At 44.3% G+C, this 7,219-nt stretch overlaps 1 non-coding gene across 1 annotated transcript; it reads right to left on the bottom strand.

Moving 5' to 3' along the window:
- Window positions 1-313: 313 nt before the first annotated feature.
- Window positions 314-386, bottom strand: TRNAC-GCA. Its single transcript has one exon. It is a non-coding gene; the product is annotated as a tRNA-Cys (tRNA).
- Between the last annotated feature and the right edge of the window lie 6,833 nt (window positions 387-7,219).

Genomic DNA, 7,219 nt, shown 5'->3' with positions numbered 1-7,219 from the left:
CCTTATCAGTCGTGCCTTATGAGTACTTAACACTCTTTTCATTCACTCTTTCTCTTTCTTTTGCTTGGTTGGTGCTCTAGCATTAGCTGTTCTCTTATCCCTGCTGTTAAAGGAGCGGTCAACGAACAATCCACTTCTCTTCTATTCTATTTACTTGGAGGCAGGACTACTTAAACTATAATAGTTGTTTCGCTTAGTCCAATTCTTTCTTTTTTAGTTGAGTGAATTTTTCAGTAGACTTGAATTCAAACTCAAACATTTCGGGTGGAAAGAAGAGCGTAGTCGTGTAACCGGATGGATGGAATGGCGCTGTAGGAACCGGTCGGATTCGAACCGACGAATAGAAGTTTTGCAGACTTCTGCCTTTGCCACTTGGCTACGGTTCCCTATCAATTCAATGTCTTTCCCCCTTGTCCTACTTTGCTTCTGAGGACCTGTACGTATATCAGACGGTTGGTTCGGATCCGGTTGAAAAGAAGGATGATCGCAGCGGTCAGAAAGTGCTGTCTTAGAATAGTGAGCAAGACCCTCGAACGAGAAAGAGGACTGACTTCTCTTCTATTTTCTTCTTCATTCCAACTGTCTTGCCTAGTTCTGAGACAAGATATGCTTCTCTTGTATAGCCTACAGGAGATCCATCTCTTTTCTAGGTTGGAATTGTTGATGTGTTCCACGCCTGCTTTCGAGCCTGATTCTTCTCCTTCACCGGCCTGACCCAACAAGATCTGTTGAGCCTGACCCAGGTACTGATGTTCGTGTTCGTGCCTAGCCTTGTTTAGGACTTTAAGCCAGCATCAATGCTTTCATCAATATTTGTTGATTCTGAACCAGCAACATACTTGAAATCTGGACCCGTCCTGAGTTCAAAGCACATTCTTCTCCTGCTTCCACTCCCTGTTGGCCAGCATCAAAGCAATTGGTTGCCGTTGGGTTTCATCCTAGCCCGGACGGTGGGGCAAGAATAGAATGTAAGACCAACAAGAGTGAAACCAATTCCTCTTTCCAAAACCTATTGAGCCTCCCTAAACCAAAGAGTGGATTGAATCTCCTACTTGGGTAGCGTTCGAGATCTTCCTATCGCCCTTTCTAGAAATTCAATCTTCTTATTCTTCCCAATTAGGAGGAGAAAGAAGGCCCACAAACCAGCAGTGAACTCTACCCGCCTATGCCAATGGTACCCAGCTTTAACCACCGGTGATAGTGCCAGCCAGTCCTTCTTCCAGCCACTCATCAAACTGGATATACTCAAGCTCTTGGTGCCAAGGCAAGGATTATCATATAACGTGAGACGATAGTCGCCTAAAAAACCATCATATGTATTTGAAGAGCTGAACAAAAGTTTCATTCTTTGAACTTTTGGGGCGACTGATACTTAATATTAGATCTTTCGTAGTTTCGTAGCCACTTTCGCCCGGAACCCATCAGCAGTATTTTGTTTGTCTAACATGGCCTTTGGTGCTAGAATCTTCTTTAGTAGCTTTTCTTTCTCGTTTTGCACCAGTCGGGGGCCATTCACTCTTTGGTGCTGATACTGGGGGCGAGTGATCAAATATTCGACGCGAAGTGAAAGTTCAGACTTAAGGCTAAGGCAGCGAGTGGCCTCTTTTGGTTCAATCCCCCCCCATCAGCAGTATTTTGTCGTAAATGTATAAAAAGAAGAGATGTATTTGAAGAGTCAGATAAAAAATCACTATTTTCTTTTCAGATAGTAGATCTTTCGTAGTTTTGAATAGCCATGTTAGACTGTCTTAAAAAGAGATCAAATCAGACCGGGAAGAACTATTTTCATTTCACGAGACGGGGACTCAAAAGCAAGTTCGGAAAAGCGACTCTCACTTTTAAAGTTCGGAAAAGCGACTCTCAATACGCATAGTAAGGGCCTTTTTAGTGTTTTGTTCTTTTTCCGGGCCTTTTTAGTGTTTTTTATTTAGATTGAGTTTTTCCTCTCCCACTCGTTCCTCTTCATTCTTTGACGCTAATGACGCGCTTTCCGGCCTTTTTCTTTCCCGAAGTGTAGGCGGAATAGAGGTGGCTGGCGTCTTGCCCGCAGATCCCCTAGTAGGATACTCAGTCCCCTGGTCTTGCACTCGTTCTGGTTCGTAGAGCGGGGGAAGAATGCTTTCTTTCAGTTCCTTTCGTGGGTGTGTGCGATGTCCCTTCGATTTCTCTTTTCGGCCTAAGCACCTGCTATTCACTTTCCTAACATTCCATTATGTCTAAGTGTCCATGCTTGTATCACCATTGGCCTTTGCTATCGCTTGAAAGGTCGAGCAATCAATCTATATGTGACATGCAACCATTCCGCAGCAAATTCCTATAGTTCATGGAAGGGTAGAGTGAATGGCTTTGGGCTTCAAGTAGAGCACAATGAAATGAACTTCAAAAGTGGCTTTGACGTCGGCGAACTTCAAAAGTGGCTTTTACTAACTTAAAAACACTCAATCTTAAATTCAGTTCTTTCGCCCGTCGAAGTGAAATTTAAATAGAACAAAATGAACTACGAAAGAAATTATGAAGAGAAAAAAAAAGTAAATAAAAACTTCAAATGTTTCAAAAGATCAAAAAAAGAGTAGATCAGTATACGTTTTTCATAGCCATGAAAGTAGAGCCATTTGTTTTGAAGTGAAAAAGTGGCTTTTACGAACTGCTTTAGAGTTCTAAAACAGAATTCGCCAAATTAACGAGTTTCAAAAGTGAAAGTGAATAAAGTTCAAGTAGAGCACCCTGAACATCATTTATTTTGAAGTGAAAAAGTGGCTTTTCCTGAGCAGCTTCTCCTTCAAATGTAGCTCGCCCCGGTCCTTGATCGAAGGTCTGGTATCCGCACCGACGCGACCCCGTCGTTCTCACTCGGCCCTTTGTCCTCGCACCTTCCCTTCAGTCTAATTGGCCTAATTGCCTTTTGCTATTTAGATACTTGTTCGCTCACTGAACATCTCTATTTAGATACTTGTTCGATTCTATTTTGATACTTGTTTGAAGCAAAAAATACACAAAAATACACAAATCAAGTTCAAGAGTAGTGAGAAAGAAAAGTGCAAATCAATCTTATCCAAATTAAATGAAATCTTTATACTTTCACTCCTATCCTTGATCACTCCTATCCCATCGCACCTGTCCGAAGCAAAGATAAATGCATTTTTCTTTGAACTCGTCGGAATGCCCAATAGCAGCATAGTTTGAGTTATTGTCTTCAGAAGTTGTCTCTCTGCCGGCAGCTGAGCCTGCTATTGCTTTCCCTCACGAGCCCGAGTCCGGTTCTGATAAGTATTGAAATATCAAGCAAAAGCGACTTCGTCAAAGCGCTCTACTTGAACGTCGAAATGGAGAGAAATGGCCCCAAAGGCACGAACGATAGTGGAATAGTTCGAGTTGCATGTGTTAAGCATTGAGACGGGCTTTCTCACTTTCTTTCACATTCCACTCTCTCTTCATCCCGAACTCATTAAAAAGAAGAGCCGGATAAACAACTATTGCTTAAGTAGTTGTCCCTGTCTGAGTACGGGAAAAAGAGTCGTGATCCAGGAAGCAGTCCATGAAGTCTGAGGTAGGCACTATGAAATTCACTTCTTGATTCTGGTGCATTGCTATTCCGAGCCCACGGGCAGAGTGAGAACGATGCGCTTGCTCTCATTGAAGATGAAAGAACAATTTAAGCACCTGGAATCAAATAATAGGTACTACGCCGGGAAGAGATTGAACTCTTTCTGAAGATGAAGAGAGACCGCGCAGGTCATTTAGAAGACTTGTTCATTAGACTTTCATACTTGAACTTCCTATATTGATTTTATACTTTACACTTCCTTTTCTTTTCATACTTGAACCAAAACGACCCACCCTTTGAAATAAGCCCTAACCTATAAGTAGTGCTACTAAGCAAAGAAAGGTGCCTGCATTGATTGACTTTCCGTTAGACGGAGGATAATAAGGGGCTGAATGATGGAGTTCTTTCCCGAATCTTCTGCACAGGCCCCAGATTTCATCTGAGTTGAATTGCTGCCCGTTGTCTGTGACAAAGATCTTTGGTGGGCCTCACCGATAAAAAGAGATTTTTCATGATGAATCTCACAACGGTCTTGGTGGTGATCCTGGTGCTTAGTTCTGCTTCCGCCCATTTGGTGTAGTACTCTGTTGCTGTCAGAATTCAGGCTGGTCTGGTACATCTTTCAACATAGACGTCGAACGGTCCAAGGATGTCAAATGCCCACATCGATAAGTGCCAGGGGGCCGAATGAAGAGATGACGAAGGAAATCCGCGAGTGCTAAATTTCTGGCACTTCTTGACAAAGGCGTAGGAATCCCTCTCCATCCTTGGCCAATAGTCAGCCTTTCTCATGATCTTCTTTGCTAGCATCTGACTATTGACATGTCCTCCGCATACGTTGGAGTGCGCTTGTTGTACAATGTATGAACCTTCTTCCTGAGTGACGCATTTTAAAAGTACTCCATCAAAAGATCCTTAAAAGAGTACCTCTCCCAGTATCACAAATCTACGAGCAAGTTCCCTCAGGGCTCTTCTCTGGTTCCGAGTCGCGTACTCTGGTATATGCCCATCCTTCAGGAAAGATTCTTTTTTTGAATACCCGTAATACCATGGGTTACCATTATCTTCATACTCATCCTCTTCGGGTCCGAAATCGATTGCCGAGAGATTTTCTTGTTCATCATGTTCCTTATGTCGAAAGACATTATCCTCATCATCCAAGAAGACAAAGTCTCTTGATCGTGCCAGGTGATTTCTTTAGCAGGCGTGTCCAGCCTCTCGATAACAAAAGACTCAGTCCTCCTGTGAACGGGCATACGTACTAGAGGTGCAAGCATAGCCAGTGAGTCTGCTAACTTGTTCTAGATTTTGGACACGTGAGTGAAGGTGACTTTAGGAAGCTTTTGAGCAGTTCGATCGCGAGCTAGGGAACTGCTTGAGTTGCAGCTTTTCATCTTGAGCGATATCAACGCACATGACTTCGAAACGAAAAGGTCGCTTAGCAAGGGGAAGATCCAGCTTGCAACGAAGAAAAATCGGGGTCTGACAATGCCCCGGGCAGGTGAGTCAGATTTGCTTCGGGGTATATGGCACACCAGTCGTTATTTGCAAGGGCTCTATCTAGTCGTTCCATGATTTTAAAAACACTTTCTTGGTCCGGGTTACAAATCCCAAGTCAATGAGACCACTTTCGCTGATGAAATCCGCAAAGCCGCAGCCAGGAATAGATGTGCTTCCCCCTTTTTTCTCTGATAAGCGGGCAAACAAGTCCCCAATGAGTACCCAGGCTCCATGCCTGTATGAAGGTATCTGACTCAGATCATGCCAGAGTGTCTTTCGAAGGAAAGCCTGAGCATAAGCATAAACAGACGACATGAACCGGAGAGTTCTCAAAAATATTGTAATATGAACTACACGGTCAGATTGTGCAAAAATGTCTACATCATATTTCTTTTTCTTTCAAAGGATCCACATGCCATAAGAAAAACCTCGAGGAAGGGATAGAGAGAGTGTTCCAAACCTCTAATGTTCCACGAGAGTCTATCATTGGAATTTCATTCTTGAGTTCGGGAGTGGGCACAGGTCATCGCCCTTCGTCTATGGTCTCTGTAATTTCGTCTGCGCATTTCTTGCGCATCTCTTGCTTCGCGCTTTTGAGCTCTTGCGTTTGAAAGAAAGAGTTTTGAGAGCTTGTCTGAGCCGGCTGTGGTCTCTCTCTGATGATATTTCTCCTTGCTGGCTTTGAAGTCGTCGACGCACCAATTCCCGGATCCGAGGCTGAGTTGCTTACTCGCATCTGCGGTGAGGGCCGGTGCAGAAAAGACTGGAGAGAAAGAATGTGTCGGGTTCTCCGGCGATCTTGGGAAGGAGAAAGTGCTTCGAATAGAATTGAGTGGGATTCAGCTAACAAGGCGTCTTTTCACTTTGGATAAACCTCAGCGCCCTGCTCTGGGAGAGCTACGATCAGGTCTTGTCTCTCCTCTCGCATCTGTGTCAACTGTCCGTTGCTTGCTTCTGGAGTGCAGGAACTGGTATCAGTAGCGTTTTGATCAATTAATTCCACCAGCACCTTCTCTGCTCTTCAAACCTGCCCCTAGGCAAGGTCCTGATTGTGTTCCAATAGGGGAGTCGGGCGGAGTGCTCAACTAGTTCGGATACTCTAGCGGCGAAGTCAGCAGCTAAGGCTAGGTAAGGATCACCAAGATGCGAGACCCATAACTCTCTAGTAGCTCAGTTACGAATAAACATCCTCTTATTAATGCTTGCATGAGCGGATAGATCAAATATTGATGTAAGTAGTGAAAGAGGCGCGGGCACCGCCAACAAATAGGCTTGTTTTTCTTTATTTTCCCGCAGAATCCTATGTGAGCAAAATCGAAATCAATCGCTCACGGGAAATTCAATGTTCTAGTCGCGGAAAGTATCCGTAGGTTCCGTAAAGCAGTGCAGCGAAGCGGGTAGTTGAGTTCCTACTAAGCGCAGTCAAAGGGCAAAGTGCTTCTTCTAGGTAGCGGTACGCTTTCTAGTGTAATAAGTAATGAAAGGCAGTCGAAGTCTTCATCGACAGCCCTAAAGAAGCTTTGAAGCTATTCGTCTTTCCTTTCCTAAACAAAAGGGGATTCAAAAAGGGTCTACTAAGAAGAGGTAACCCGCCTACAGAATAAGTAAGCCCGCCGGCTCCCTGTGGAACGGTCCCAATGGAAAATGGATGGAGGGTATAGCCCTCATCCTCGGTCCGGGTTTTCTGTTGAGGGTAACGAAAAGCTAAGCTCTAGGTTGGTTGGTGGATTTCCAATTCCTCCTTTTGTTTTTTTTCTGACCACTATTCCTCCTATCTTTCAATGCCTTCCACCCATGACTGCCCTGTACCTGTAAGAAGTGCCTATCCTCTCAAACCTGACACGGGAGAGGAGAATAGTACAGCCTCGAGGCGAACAGCTCCTTTCTAAGGGAAGAAGACCTAGCTTTCTTTCCGAGCCATCAATAACTGCCAGACTTTCAACGGGTCCGGCTTTCCTTTCAACGGGTCCTGCTTTCCTTTCAACGGTCGGTCAGTTATGGAGAACTCCGCCGGGTAGAAGCCCGAATTTGATTATAATTTCTCTTAGAATTTAGTTTTTTTCACTTTCAGTGTGAACTAAAGAAAGAATTATTAGGGGCATTGATGTGTTCAAATCAGATTGCAGAGCTTGTGTTCAGCGAGCCAGCGCAGGCTGCTTTCGGTTGGTTTCAACT

The sequence above is a fragment of the Zingiber officinale genome, unplaced genomic scaffold (genome assembly GCF_018446385.1).
Source record: "Zingiber officinale cultivar Zhangliang unplaced genomic scaffold, Zo_v1.1 ctg237, whole genome shotgun sequence".
Lineage (NCBI taxonomy): Eukaryota > Viridiplantae > Streptophyta > Magnoliopsida > Zingiberales > Zingiberaceae > Zingiber > Zingiber officinale.
The sequence above is the reverse complement of the archived record's forward strand: the minus strand, read 5'-3'. Positions and strand labels throughout refer to the sequence as shown.